Source organism: Lissotriton vulgaris, chromosome 5 (genome assembly GCF_964263255.1).
Source record: "Lissotriton vulgaris chromosome 5, aLisVul1.2, whole genome shotgun sequence".
NCBI classification, from domain to species: domain Eukaryota; kingdom Metazoa; phylum Chordata; class Amphibia; order Caudata; family Salamandridae; genus Lissotriton; species Lissotriton vulgaris.
Genome location: NC_141693.1, coordinates 849563155 through 849579339, shown reverse-complemented (window position 1 = coordinate 849579339; position 16185 = coordinate 849563155). Strand labels below are relative to the sequence as shown.

The 16185-nt window shown below is 46.3% G+C and overlaps 1 protein-coding gene across 1 annotated transcript in view; it reads right to left on the bottom strand.

Moving 5' to 3' along the window:
* LOC147711685 (period circadian protein homolog 2-like) overlaps window positions 1-16185 on the bottom strand; it is a 233182-nt gene that overhangs the window by 196006 nt on the left and 20991 nt on the right. The gene's annotated exons all lie outside the window — the stretch shown is intronic.

Sequence of the window (16185 nt, the reverse complement as noted above, 5' to 3'; positions counted from 1 at the left end):
AAGTCAAGAGTTAGGCCTTTCAATTTATTTGCAGAAGATGCTTAAGGCAGCAATTAAGGCGGTGCTCTTAGTTGACGTGACTCGGAGCTGTTGTTTGGCCAGACACTTTTCGTCTAGCAATACTTATGTTCTTTTTTATATCCAGCTGTGATCTTCAAGATTCCACATGCCGTTATTCTTTCCTGCCCTATTGACCAGCATCACCTTGGTTTTATTCTGGTTAATAACCAGGTCATTTTGCGTAGTGTGCAGGTGGAGTGTATTTATCAGTACTTTTGCCTTGTCAATATTTTGTGCACCTTCTTCACACACATTTGCACAAATCACAATTGCAACTGGAATATGTGACCATTGCTCTGTGTGGTCTGCAAAGAAGGCAAAAGATACACAATCGATGGACGGAATGCAGTACAGATCAAAACATTCACCGCCAATCAAGAGATCTGGGTTAAATCCATCATTCTTTGGCATGGTGAGCAAAAAAACGATGGATTTAGGCCCAGATCTCTGTAGTTGGATGAATGTATGACATTGTTCTTCATTCTGTCCATCAATTGTTCTTTTTGCGGTTGTTCTGCAAAGAAGACAAGGATTGAATGACCATCTATGCTGAACACCTTTTTGACCCACTGACAGGCTCTGTGTGACACTCGCTCCACCTTCAGCCTCAACTACAGAGCTCTCAATTACGGACCCGTATGAACACCTGGAGACGATTCTGTTTAAACTATGCACTATACAAAGAATAATATTTTACATGAAAAAAATACCGAAACATCATCCTGGAAATAGCTACCTCTCTTTCGAAATGCAAGATTAAATAAAAAGTGGAATACAAACAGGAACTAAATCGCCGACATGTATTTCTTTAACACTATTTATCGATCAGTGTTGTTCCATTACAGTTAAGGGCATGAATATAGGTCCGGCTAGGTACCTGTTTCAAGGTCAGTTGTTAATTACTACCGTGTCTCAGACCCAGAGGCGGCCCTCCGCTAAGGCGGAGGAGCATCGCCCCAATGCTTCAACTTCAAGCTGAATGAAAAAATATAATCATTACATTTGTTCCAATAATTTTGTTTTCTGTTTTCATCTTGCAGCTGCAACCAGGTGGGTGGGGCTGAGCTCCTCACATCACAGGCGGGGGAGTGGTGGCAGCACCCAAAGTGAGCATGATGGTTTGGCCGGCTGCCTCTGGCCTGTTCTCCACTGAGGCTACATTACAGCCTGGGTGGAGAAAATGCACAGCCTGCCAGCGCCTGTCTGAGCGCCAAACCACGGCGCTCAGACCAATCATAACGCTCCTGTAAGACAGTGTAGTTAATGGTCAGGGGATTCTGGGAGGCTGTGTGGTTTGCTTCTTGGTTCCTGCTGCAGAGAGGATGGAGGAAGAAGAGGCAGCAACCGGCGGTATAGGTAAGTGCTATATAGTGCTATATATATATATGAATCTAAAACTCGTTATGAAGAGTTTTGATATTTATGAATGGACTAAGCAATGAATTGACCTTATGTTTTATTAAATTTATTATGTAATAATTGTATGAATATTTTATGTGGAACTCATTGGAGATCCAAATCTTTAATAAATATTGAATTGAATTGAATTCCTTCCCAGGGTGACCCAATGATTATTTTCATCTCCTGCCACTTAAATTGCTTGTTACTCGTGTTTGACCCTCGTTTATTTCATCCATAATGTTGTGATATTGCCTCCTTTCAGAAATGTTCCAGCTGACTGGTCTTGAAAAGCATCACATGGAGCTACCTGAAGTGCAGAGACCACTTTCCTGCCTGTAACTATTTCCCTTTCCTACAGTGGGTATGAGGTGATCTGTGCAAGAATGCCTCAATGCCGGTTGGTGCACAATGGATGCCACCTATCCAGTCTGTGGTCATTGCTGTTTTGCATTCACAATTGACACATCCCTTGTCTACTTATTGTATAGGTTATACCGTAATTGCCTACTTTCTAGGTCTTCACATGTCCGAAAAAGTACTGTTGTTTGGCTTTTTATGTGATCTAGCTACTGTGGTTTCTTTTGGTCCAGTTAGACATCGGCCCGCCGCAGGTATGGCGGGGCGCGCCGGCCCAAACCCGCTACCCACTCTAGCTGTTGGGGTGTGCCCCCATCGCGTCACCATGACGCGGCGGCTGCGCCTCAACGTGGATTCGACCCCGGGTCCCCTAGTGACCCGGAAGTGATTGAATCACTTCCAGGTCACTATGGAACAAAAGCCAGGCCGGTTAGATCCGGCTTGGCTGATGAGGGGTTAAAAGGCCGGGGAGCGCGGGAGTCTGCCTCTCTGACTCCGCGCTCCACGGCCCGCCCCTCAGCCTCTAGGAGGCTGTAATTCTTTTTCCCCACCCACCATCCCCTGAAGCAGATGATTGGTATTGTGTGCTATGAAGGTTTTTTACAGGTGTGTTACAAATGTGTATAGATGACAAGAGTGTCTGTCTAATACGTTTTTGTTCCTTAGAACTTAATTTCGTTTACAGGTCATCAATCGTCGTATTTATTGCTATTCCTTGGTCAGGCGGTAAGGTCATGATTGGTGAGCAGTTAATTTAAGGTCCTTAGGGGGCGGTGCCATTCTTGAATGGAGTTGCCTAAAGGGAGGGACAAGTGGTCTCTCCTAGAACTCCAGGGGCAGTTACAGCCTGTTGGCTACAAAGGTGTGGGGGAGGGGAGAGTCACGCTTTCTCTAGGCTGCTTGGCCACCCCGCACGTGCATAATGGCGCCAGTAAACGGCGCAGAGATGCAAGGGCCCCCTTTAATGGAGTTAATAGAGCGTACGGGGGTAACCGGGGGGCGGAAGTACCCTCACTGTAAGCGGGCCCTCTGCGCATGTGCATTTCGACGGAAGGGCGTGGTTAATAGGGCGTACGGGGGTAACCAGGGGGGGGAAGTACCCTCACGGTAAGCGGGCCCTCTGCGCATGCACACTTACGACGGAAGGGTTTGGTTAATAGGGCGTACGGGGGTAACCGGGGGTAGTACCCTCACGGTAAACGGGCCCTCTGCGCATGCGCACTCCAACAAGAGGGCGTGGTTTAAGGGATATGGTCTGACACCAGTTAGTGACCTTGCCGTATGCCTAAATAGGATAAATAGGATAAGCAGAGAATAAATATTGTATAATAGGATTGATACGTTAGATTCAGATAGGAAATACCTTGTACTAGAATTATGTTAAGGTTAGCTATCAGATATCTGTATATATCAATTGTAATCAAATGTTGTGTAACGTTTTCTGCGTAATTGTGTAAAATTGTTTATTTCAATTTTTGATTTATTTTTATGTTTTAATAAATATGGCCTGGGGTTGTACGACCCCCGCCTCCTAAGAAAAGAAATCCCTTTCATGTCCTTTTTGATAGAGTTTGTTAACGGAACGGGGGGTCCTCCGGCAGTCCCTGGCCATACAACTGCTGCTTTGCTTTGGTGCCTTAGATGGCTGTTCTCAGGTATGCTGTGTTCTTTCTGAGGTCTGTGCTGACTGTAGAAGTAACCCGTAAAAATGTTTCTGAAGGTTTGTGTTCAGGTGGGTATGACTTGAGATCTATTTTTGTGAGCATTACCCGCTATTGTTGCCAAACTGTGCCAGTAAATCACTCATGTATATGATTGTTCGCAATTGGCTGTTTGCATGCAGAGATGAAGTTTATTTTGTAACATTTTTCACTGTGCCTGTGTCAGTTGTACTATTTTCCTGTCTCTGGATACTGGCACTTACATTGCTCTCCTCCACTGCAACGATGCTAAAGACACTTTCTAGCGACAAAGGAGAATGCTGTCATTGCATTGCTACCCGCTCTAGCTGTTGGGGCGTGCCCCCATCGCTTCAACATGATGCCGCGGGTGCGCCTCAACGTGGATTCGACCCGGGTCCCCTAGTGACCCGGAATTGATTGAATCACTTCCGGGTCACTATGGAACAAAGGCCAGGCCAGTTAGATCTGGCTTGGCGGATGAGGGGTTAAAAGGCCGGGGAGCGCGTGAGACTGCCTCTCTAACTCCGCGCTCCAAGGTCTGCCCCTCCAGCCTCTAGGAGGCTGTAATTCTTTTTCCCCACCCACCATCCCCTGAAGCGGATGATTGGTATTGTGTGTTATGAAGGTTTTTTACAGGTGTGTTACAAATGTGTATAGATGGCAAGAGTGTCTGACTAATATATTTTTGTTCCTTAGAACTTTATATCCCTTTTACAGGTCATCAATCGTCGTATTTATTGCTATTCCTTGGTCAGGCGGTAAGGTCATGATAGGTGAGCAGTTAATTTAAGGTCCTTAGGGGCGGCGCCATTCTTGAATGGGGTCGCCTAAAAGGAGGGACAAGTGGTCTGTCCTAGAAGTCCTAGAACTCCAGGAGCAGTTTCAGCCTGTTGGCTACATGGGTGCGGGGGAGGGGAGAGTCACGCTTTCTCTAGGCTGCTTGGCCACCCCGCATGTGCATAATGAAGCCAGTAAACAGCGCAGAGATGCAAGGGCCCCCTTTAATGGAGGTAATAGAGCGTACGGGAGTAACCGGGGGGCGGAAGTACCCTCACGGTAAGCGGGCCCTCTGCGCATGTGCACTTCGACGGAAGGGCGTGGTTAATAGGTCGTACGGGGTTACCGGGGGGGGGGGGGAAGTACCTTCACGGTAAACGGGCCCTCTGCGCATGCGCACTCCAACAGGAGGGCGTGGTTTAAGTGATAAGGATCTGACACCAGTTAGTGACCTTGCCGTATGCCTAAATAGGATAAGCAGAAAATAAATATTGTATAATAGGATTGATACGTTGGATTCAGATAGGAAATACCTTGTACTAGAATTATGATAAGGTTAGCCATCTGATATCTGTATATATGAATTGTAATCAAATGTTGTGTAAAGTTTTCTGCGTAATTGTGTTAAATTGGTTATTTCAATTTTTGATTTATTTTTATGTTTTAATAAATACGGCCGGGCTTGTACGGCCCCCGCCTCCAAAGAAAAGAAATCCCTTTCATGTCCTTTTTAATAGTGTTTGTTAATGGAACGGGGGGGGGTCCTCCGGCAGTCCCTGGCCATACAACTGCTGCTTTGCTTTGGTGCCTTGGATGGCTGTTCTCAGGTATGCTGTGTTCTTTCTGAGGTCTGTGCTGACTGTAGAAGCAACCCGTCAACATTTTTCTGAAGGTTTGTGTTCAGGTGGGTATGACTTGAGATCTTTTTTTGTGAGCATTAGCCGCTATTGTTGCCAAATTGTGCCAGTAAATTACTCATGTATATGATTGTTCGCAATTGGCTGTTTGCACGCAGAGCAGAAGTCTACTTTGTTTAATTTTTCACTGCGCCTGTGTTATAGTTGTACTATTTTCCTGTCTCAGGTAACTGGCCTTACATTGCTCTCCTCCACTGCAACCATGCTAAAGGCACTTTCTAGCGACAAAGGAGAATGCTGTCATTGTATTGCACTGTCCCACTCGGGCATCCCACCCAATGAACTTGCTGTAGTTTCCTGCTCTTAAGTAGTTCAAACAGTAGGTTGGGAGTCCTACACAGAGGACTAACTCACTAATGGAACCACTCCTCAAAGCATACTTGAGAACCGACATCTATGGCATCAAAGCAAGGCTTTATTCTTTACTTGGAGAGACTTTTTCTTAACGATTATCTCACTCAAAATCTTCAAGTGTGCAAAGGAAAATGTCACCGCTAAGACTACAGGATTTAAACCTTTTAGGGATTGTCACAAACAGATGTCTATGACAGATCCCCAAGAGGTGTACCTTTGGTGTTTGTGTTTGGTGTACAACTCCAAGGCATGCTACGTCTGCAGCTAGATGAATCAGAAGGCCATTCAAGAAAATGAAGTAAAGCTCTACATGTCAAAACTGCAAAACTCTGTGCAGGTCTGCTCCTGGCTAAGATGAGAGTACGGACCAACTTGGGGTCCAAAAATAATTCTTGCAGCATATCTTCTTCACAGTCGTAGTCTATGGGCAAGTCCAAAAAGAAACACAAAATGTACAATTTGCATTCAGGCACTTCCCGATACTTTTGATCTCCAGAGGAGGTGCAAGGTGTCACTGTAACTCCAGGTCTTGCTTGTTCCACGGAGGAGCTGATTCCAACCCTTGTCTTGATGAACCCCAAGTTTCCGGGTCTGTCTGCGACGTTGCAGGAGAGTGAAGCCTGTAGAGAGGCCATGGTGAGCATCTTTGGAATGCTTCTCGTTCCCTCTGGTGGGCCTTTGGGCCTTAAGGATACACAGGGGCCCCCAGTCAGGTTGCCACTGGCAAATCCGTTCTTGGCGCAGTCTGTGCCCCTTCAACCTGTTTTGAGTTTCACACCTGTGTCAGTACAAACTTCGAGTCAGGTGACAAAATCTGTACCGGCCCCTTGGACATAGATGCAGTGACCAAAGCTTCCAGCACCAGAGGAGGACAACCTATTGTTGTATCGGACTCTGAGCTTAATTCGTATCAATCAAGGCTGAACCTAGATTTCTATGTGGCACAGCCAATGCTCAATCCCTCTGACTCTAACACTGTATCATTATCATACACCGCACACAGACATTACACCACATTTTTGGCTCAGACTTCGACCAGAATAAGCCACATTTAGATGACAGTGGGGGTGAGGAGGAATAGTTTGCCCAGTCCTATGATGAGCATAACTGGCACATATATCTGCAACATGCCATTGGATGTGATAGCTCACTCAATACGTAATTATTTTACCACAAAGATCAGAAAATGAGGAAGGTACTTCTTTGCGAGTCACTAGGAGAGTTGTCAAGGTCCTTGACCTCCACCTCCCCAATATGATATGGTGGTATAAACGAATGTCCTTACTGAGAACTTTCAGCCTTGCCAGGAACAGACAGTAACCCTTTTGACCTGAATGAGGTCCACATTAATACGCTTGTGGACAAGACCACATAGATCAGCTGTATGTGACCCTGATGTTTTTTTAACCCAGCATCCAATTTCTGAGAGTTTAGTGGTGTAGGCGTCCACCAGCAGAGTGAACCCAACTCCTTTCAGACTACTCCTGACAGTGAGTCCAAACATATGGAAACATTTGGTAAGAGAATGTTTTCATCAGCCAGTCTTGACCTGACACCGGTCAATGTCAGATACCTCGAAAGACGCCTAACCCATGCACTCTGGGACAAGGTTGGTGAGACTCTACTGGCAGCCCCAGAAGACTTATGGGCTTCTTTGGCCAAAACTGGTCAGTATGGCTGAGATGTGCGTACTGGCAGCCCCAGAAGACTTACGGGCTTCTTTGGCCAAAACCGGTCAGTATGGCTGAGATGTGCGTAAGTCTGTCATCTGCCCAGGCCTAGACACAACAGAGTATCAGGGAAGGACTATGGGGACAAGCGTGGTGCTCCGGCATCAGGCATGGATGAGATCCACAGGCTTCTGCGGGGATATCCAGGCTTCTCTAATGGTCATGTCCTTCAAATGTTCTTGCCTAGTCGGAGAATAGGTGGTCTCGGCTCTGCAGCATTGTCAAGAGAGGTGAACCCAAGAGTGCTCTTTGGGCCTTTTAGCACCAGTGCGGCGATCCACCCCCCCACCCCACGAAGACTTGTGCTCTTTGAAGGGATATACCAGAGGCTTAGCGTAACAGCAACCTCAGGCTTGGCTGTCCCCACAACAGGCCTCATAGCCCTTTCAAGGTCAGGGCAGTGGGCCAAACAAACAACAACCAGGTCATCAGGGACAGCATACATCACAACACCCCCCATACCTCTGGCTACAACTTCTAAACCTCATTAGCGTACCCTTAACAGGACACAGCCATGCTGTAGGAGGCAAGGTTATCCACTTCCTTCTGGAGTAGTAGAGAATCACGTCCAACAGGTGGGGCCTTTAAATTATCCAACAGGGTTATGCCCGGATACCTCATTTCAACCAGCTGCAGCAGCCACCTACATCAGAGCAGCATTCACAGGACCGTCTGGACAAAGGACCTGCAGGTCAGTTTGGCCAAATAAGCCATAGAGAGGGTACCCCCCACCCCAGTAAGCTGGGACTGTACTTTAATTACCACTACTTCCTTGTGCCGAAGAATGGCAGAGGCCTCCACCCTATTTTAGAGCTTTGCCCTCTCAATGCCTTCTTGTGAAAGTACACATTCAAGAGGCTCATGCTGACCCAGGTTATATCTGTCCTGGATCCCAGATGCTGGATAGTGCTGTTAGACCTGCAGGACGTCTTTTATCAAATCTCTGTCCTGCAGTTCTAAGTGGGCTACCAGCAATTTCAGGATACTATGCACCAGTACCCCTCAGGTGTTCACAAAGGTGATTGTAATGGTCGCATACCATCTTCGGAGGTCAGGGGTCCACTCTTCCCCATCTACATGGCTGGCTGTTGAAGGTGGCACACCACAGTTAGCGGTGGACCATTATCAGTCAGTGACGAACTCCTGACATTGTTGGGGTTCTCAATCAACCTGATGAAGTAGCACTTGACTCCTTCACAGAGGCTTCCTTTCCTATGAGTCAATCTGGATATGGAGCACTTTCAGGCCTTCCGTCCACATAATGAGTACGGGACATCCAGGCTATGTTCCTGATGTTTCAGTCTCTTTCCTGGCTCTCAATGAGGGTGGCACTGAAAATATTTGGTCTACATCCTGTTTGCTGACCATGCTGGATGGCACATGCAAGCTTTACAGTAGTGTCAGAAGTCAAAGTGGGCCCAGCACAAAGGGAACCTGCAAGATTCTATCCATGTTTCAGAGGAGACTGCATTAGATCTGCAGTGGTCGCTGTTTAACAGCAATTAGACCAGTGGAAAATCCCTCTCCCTACCCCACCCAAAGTTGACGCTAGTTACGGAAGCATCACTGCTGGGTTTGGTAGGCTACATGGGTGAAGAGGCGAAGATTAGAGAACACTGGTTCTGGCGGAGACTCAACTCCACATCAACCTGCTGGGGTTGTGGGCGATCTGCCTGGCATTGAAGGCCTTCCTGCAATCCATCAAGGTGAGGCAGTTGCAGGTTCTCACTCATGGACAACACCATCTCCATGTGGTACTTCAACAATTTTGACAAGTGTCACTAACAGGATGAATCATCAAGGCATTTCCCTGATCATACACCACCTGGCAGGATCTTTAAACACCAGAGTCGACAAACTCAGTCAGTCTAGCACCTAGCGGAACTACAAATGTCAGTTATAACTGAAGGTGGTGCAGGGTATCTTCCAGCAATGTGGAGAACCCTGGCTCAATTTCTTTACTACCATTGCGAATGTGCCTTATCAATGCTTTTGTATGCTGTAGTTTCCAAGAAGACTCTCTCTCTGAGACGCATTCTGCCATGAGTGGAGCATGGCATTCCTGTATGCCTTCCTACCGCTATCTCTCCTGCCCTGAGTTCTGAAGAAGATCCGTAACGACCAGGTACAAGAAATCTTAGTGGGCCCGCATTGGGCCAGGAGAGTGTGGTGCCTGGAAATTCGGAGCAAGAGCATCTGGCCTCTAATCAGGTTGCTACTTCAGGAGGATCTTGCAGCAGGGAGATGACTAGCACCCAGCACTGTGCAACCTGCACCTTCATGCTTGGATATTGATCAGCTGTGGTTGATATCCGTTGATCTTCCTCCAGGGTTGTTGACATAATCCTGGCTGCCGGGCACCCGTCCCAGAAATTAGTATATTCTGGGCGCTAGGAGACATTTGAGGCTTGGAGGGGTAGCTGTCACACAGACTCATCGCAAGCCAAACTGTTGGATGTCTAGTTGTTTGTTTTGTCTTTGGACCAGCAAGGACCTGCAGCGGGCACTGTTAAAAGTTACTTGATGGCCCTCTCTTCCTTTATACATTTATTGGAACAGCCATCCTTGATCAAATTCACTGTTGTGATGTTTTTTCTTAAAGGTTTGCATCATATGTTTCAGGATCGTCCACAAGACTTTTTTGATCTGAGTCATTCGCTAGACATCATACTCTGCTTAGGGAGGTACAGCTTTGGTATCTATTCACAAGGTGAAGAAGCTGCAATTAGTAGTATCTTTCAGAAGAACAAGTTACTTGAGTTTTATAAGGTTATTTCTGGTGGATACTCTATCTAATCACAGATTCTTCTTCACCCTTCAACCTTCCATTCTGCGGAACAGTTTTCTTTTCCAACTAAAAGATCCCACTTAGGAATCTTGACACTGGTACTTCCAATGGGTGATGGGCTTCATGTATTAGGGAGCGGACAAGCTTCCTAAAGAAACTGACGTTATGCAGCCGTTTTCGAGATAGCATTTACCATGAGGTTATAATGCACCTGTACCTCTATATGTCCGGCTGAGCCACAGACAACCTGGCCTCCAAAGGCTGCAGAGGAGCTCTGCTCATGCAGGGGCACCCTCGCACATAAAACCAAGCACCCTGCCTTCAGGATTGATAAGGCCTGCATTAGGGATGACTTATAAATTTTAAGTGTAGTGACCTATAGATAGTGTGAACCTAAATCTAAAGAAAGTGGTGCAAGCACCAGCTTACACAGGTTGTAGTAGCACCTATAGGTGGGCTTCACATATCACGTATCTGGGCGCAGACAAGCTTCCTAAAGAAACTGACGTCAGCGTGTATGCGTGACACTTAGATGCAGCTCTGGACATCACCTCTGACACCACCTATCGGCATGCAGAAGCACTGCTCTTTAAGTTTCCAAATCTGGTCTGGTGGGTGGGGATAGTTACAAGGTGAGAAAGCAGAGGTTAGATTATCAACCTGAAACAGTATTACCGAAGGAAAGTAACTTCACACATATTTTGCACTGTAGTACTTGTAAATGTATCCACAATGGGATGTATCATGCTGACTGGTGAAAGCACTGATTACTGGCATTACAACCAAACAGCAGGCTGTATTAGATAAACGTGATCTTTGAAGCTGTGCATGACATGGCATCATCCCACAACATATTCAACACACTTGATTCCAGCCTCAGGCTGAATGGAGCAAAGGTGTCGTGTGTGGCATGGGTCCATGACAGTGAGGGTCCGGTATGGAGTGACATCAGTATGATAAGAAGTGCATCGTGCTTTGGAGTCAGTTTCTGTGACTCGGAGAAATCTTTGTTCATGACCTGCAGCAGGACTCTGGCAATTCCTGGGCTCTTTGGACACTAGCTGAGGACACCAGAGATCGTTGACCCGCTGTACCGAAAGACTATCCGGTGGTTTGCAGCAGCTGCTTCAAGGCATTGGTGCATGATGTCTGTTACTAACTGAATCTACAGTCTTGTGACCAGGGCCGGACTGGGAACCAAAACCGGCCCTGGAAAAGTGCTCGGCCGGCCCCCCCTCCCGAGGGGGATTGGGGGGGTGGGGGGTGGTCCGGGGGTGCGGCTGAGCTCGTTGCCAGGGCCGGTTTTCGGACGATTTTTTTACAGGGCCGATTTTGCAGCTATGCTGCAATTGCAGCCATGTAACAAAAACGGCCCCCAGGGGCCCAAAACCGGCCCCCACCCGTGCGGCGCACCAGGGGATTGTCCGGTGCCCGCAACGGCCAGTCCATGCCTGCTTGTGACCGCGGAACAATACAGACATCACCAACCTCTAGGTGTTTTACCGGAAAATATCATGAGCAGCTACTACAGAGGACCTGGCTCAGAGTTTATTGATGCTGAGTAACTAGTTCAGTTGTCGAGTAAAATGAGAGACTATGCATCGCTAGGCCATTACAGCTCTGCTGCAGGCAGTGCAGGACTCCAGCAGTGCCACTTGTACCCAAAGCCCTGGCAGGCCTGGCCACTGAGCAGGCCCAACAGTTCACAGTGCCCAAGCCCAGACACCAACAGAATGGCTGGGATTCACCTCCGTTTATCATTGTGTTATTATGTCAGTGCATAGTATCTTTGAAAACTAGGGAAAAGTTTTAAATATCAACTTTCGTACACCTTTAATGCTTTTACAACACTGTCAAAAGAAAAACCCCCTTAAGAAAGGGTCAAAACTCCACATATTTCCTACTTGAGCTAAGCCAGTCTACATTCGCCAGAGAGAACTTCAGCCAGTGAAAAGGAATATGCTGGCTGTGGGGTTGAAGTCCCCAACTCACAAAGAGACATGGAGACAGACAATATTTGGACTCAAATGCTGGTGCAGGTTAGATATTGGGTTAACTGTTAGAGGTGGTTGAAACCCTACTAAAGCAGAAACCCCAATACATGTCAAGGTTAAGTCACAAGCAAACCACAAATTATCCTGTGCACAACCCTCTGGTAGCTTGGCATAAGCAGCCAGGCTTAAAATAGACAAATTTATAAAGTATTTATGCAGCAACTTCAAACAGCAATAGGGTGAAAACACAACAAAAGAAAAATCCCACACCAAATTAGAAAAATAGAGCAAAATGTAATAAACAATTTGAAACCAAAAAGACAAAAATCCAATCAGTTCAACCGGAGAGATGCAATTTTAAAGATTTAAGTGAAAATAGCCATCAAGAAGCAAAAAGCACCAACTGTGGTTTTCGGATCATGACAGAAAGGGACAAAGCCAGAATTCAAGCTGACCACGTTGGGGCATGGGCCGGAAACTGGGACTGAGTTAGGCTCGCGAACAAAGTACCATAAATCCTGGTTTGCAGAGAGTTGTGGGATTCCACGTCGAGGATGTGTCATGCAGCTGCAGTTTCGAGGAATATGCTGGCAGTGATGTGGAGTCCTACACTGTCGTCACGAATGCCCTCAACGAGGGGCTTGCGATGTGAAGTCCTGCGTCAAAGATGAGCCATGCACTGGTGGTTCTGAAGAAGATGCAGACTATGATGAGGACTCCTGCATTGCTGTCGAGGATGCCGTTGACAAGGAGCTTGCAGTGCAAAGGCTTGCATCAAGGATGTGTCGCTCAGCGGCAGTTCCGAAGAGACTGCGGGCTATAATGCAAGGTTCGCCATCAGGGATACGTAGCTATGGAGCAGTTCCAAAACAGCTGCGAGGAGATGCACCGTGCTGTGTCAGTTCTGCTCACATGCCCACAGCTAGACTGGCAGAGAACCATCAGGCCCTCTTCAAAGAGTCCAGGACTGGGGAGGCACCATTTGGAGGGGGGGTGGGGGGTGGTGGTGAGCGGAAAGACTCACATCAGATGGCGTCCAGGTGCTGGGTTCAAAGTGGTTGGTGCCTTTTCTGTGCCTGAGGCTCTAATCAGGAGGCCTGCCAACCAGTTCTTGGAGTCAACTTGGTGGTTCTGAGCTCAAGTTACAGGTCCAGTCCTTTCACTTAGGCATCAGGGCAGCAGAGTAGCAGTCCTTTTGGCAGGGTAGTACATCATTCCTTCTGAGTCTTCCACACATCCAGCGGTGTACCGATAAGTTGGGCCTGAGGGTCCACTATTTGTACCTGGTGCCCACTTTGAAGTCGGTGAAAGTTCTGAAGGTTTCCCCTCCCCAGAAGTGTTTGGGATTCCTGCCTCCCTGACCTGGCCCCAGCATGTCTGGGTCCGAAAAGGCTAGTTTCAAAATACTTTGTTTGTGTGCTGGTGTGAGTCTTTGTGATGTGCAAATGTTGAAGGTGACAGCTTCTCCCCCTCATCAAGTCAAAGTGGGTCCATTCTTCTAACATCTATTCACCTTTAGTCTCACTGTCTGGGAGCAATACACAAAGACCAACTCATGTGACCCAGGCTGCAGGAACCAAATGGTTGGGATAAGAAATTGCAAACTTTCAAACAGTGGCATTTTCAGATTTATGACTTAAAATCCAGCCTTGCCATTAAAGAGGGTTTTAAATGATAATTCTTTAGACACCAAACTTGATATTCCTACTTGCTCCAATTTGAAAGGTATCTTCTATTAAATGTAATAAGTTAATCCAATGTTATCTTATGGAAGAGGCAGCCGTTGGTGAGTGAAAAACAAATTTAGGAGTTTTTACTACAAGGACATGTAAAAGTAAAACATACATGTCCAACTTTTTAAATATACAGCACCCTGCCCAATGGGCTGTCTAGCGCCCACCCTAGAGGTGAATTATATGTGTTAAAAATGGAGGGTTAGGCCTAGCAAAAAGGTTTATTTTGCCATGTCGACATGGCAGAATAGAACTGGACACACAGGCTACAATTGCTGCCCTGAGACATGTTTAAAAGGTTACTTAAGTGGATGGCACAATAAATGCGCAGCTCCACTAGTAGCATGTAATTGACAGGCCCTGGGTACATGTAGTACCACCTTACTAGAGACTTACAAGCAAACTAAATATTCCAATTGGTTGTACGCCAATTCCACGATATTTAAAGGAGAGAGCACACACACTTTAGCACCTGTCAGCGATAGTAACAAACACAGAGTCCTAAAGCCAAAAAAAACACGATCACAAAAAGTGGAGGAGTAAGGCAAAAAGTTTGAGGAAGATCACCCTAAGGTTGACAGGTGTAATAGGAAGCAAGGGACTTTGTTACCAGGTAGGAAAGCACCTGGGGGGGCGGTGGGACTATCACATTTGTGTCAGTTGATAGTAAGATGTGCTTGCTTGTGTTTACATACTGGGACTGATAGTACTACTGAATAGCAAGGCTAAGGTTGATTTGTCTGGCTTATAGACCTTTTACCACATGGTTGAAAACATGTTCTGGTCATCCACATATCTGGGCATACTTCTCAGTTGCCAACTTTCACAAGACAACCTTGACTTTTAGACACATAAATCAGAAATTGTATCTTCTTGACAATCTATCCTGCACAATGCAGAAGGGTACTTTTTCTATGGCTGGAGAGTGAATGGTGTGAAGCAGGGGCAAGTGTGCATCCTACCTAAAAATTCAAGAAACAGCTTTTACTAGTAGGATATTCAAATGTACATATTTTGATCTTGAAATTCATGGACCCGAGATTTCAGCACATGACAAAAACGTTTGTGAACATTGAACAATCTTTGCTTTGGCTAGTACCTTAGATTGCAATCATTTCTATAGGAAAAAGTGAAATTTAGAAATAAATTGTACCATATACCAGATACCAGAGTAATAAGAGGAGATGGTAATTGCATACTGCTATTACCATCTCCTCTTATTACTCTGGTATCTGAATATAGTTTCACAGAGATTTCAAATAAACAATATTAACCAACGAATAGCATCTCATGTTTGAGATGTACTTGTTGACTTGTGATTTGTTTTTCGGAGTGCCTTCGCTTTTTTGTGAATTGCCATTCCTGTGGAAAAAAGATGTCACAAACAGATTTAGACAGGGTCTGTATGGACTTCCTTCCAGAAGATCACTATCCTAGTTCATGCAGACCCTGTAAAAAACTCTCACAAAGAATACCGAGAGACAGAGAACACATCAGAATGCATGGACAACAGGAGAAACAGCAAGAAAAACAACAGAAGAGTGCTGGTTCCTCAAGAAGCCATTCTGAAGGTCAGTCTACAATCAGGGTGCTTTCCTCCCACTCACATAGAGCAGATTCAAGGAGAGAAGGCATCAAGGGGAGAGATATCGGTCCCAATAGATGCCAATGAGTATGACCTCAAGGACTGTGACATCGAGAAATCTGCCAAGCTGTTCACCGTAAAAAGGTACTCCATGGAAGCTGATGCTGAGATGCCATTTGGCATCAAAGGAACACAGTCGGTCGATATCAAGGCAAGTGTCAGTGTCAAGAACTCCTCCATAGATGGCAAGACCACTACTATCAACGTTGAGTTCCCCTCCGTCGACGACCACCACTGAGGTCAATATATCTACCGTTGACGTCAAAGACACCACCATCAACCACAAAGCTTCACCCACTGACATTGAGGCCTCCTCCGTTGATGTCATTACCAATTTCAATGTGGAAGCATTCACCGCCGATGTCAAAGACACCACCACCAGTGGCAAAGCATCTCCCATCGATGTCAAGTCCCTAGACGTCAAAGGCTTCACTGTCAGTGCCAAATTAGTCAAGTGTAAGATCCGTGACAATAGGATCTAGAAGGCCATCACTCCACTTGTCACCAAGATGGTTGCAAGACTTAAGTTATTGGAGAAGGAGCACTCCTGGTTCGGATTATTCTCAAACATATTTGCCCCCAAAGAGCACACCAGAAACATCTTGCTGCCTCCTGGGCCAGTCTCATCTCCAAGACTGTTGGAAGCCACTTCTGCGTCGTCACCACTTAGACAGTCATCCCATCCAAGATGACCAAGATAATCAAGGAGAAGGCATCAAACTAGCTCTAGATCTAGAATTAGATCTG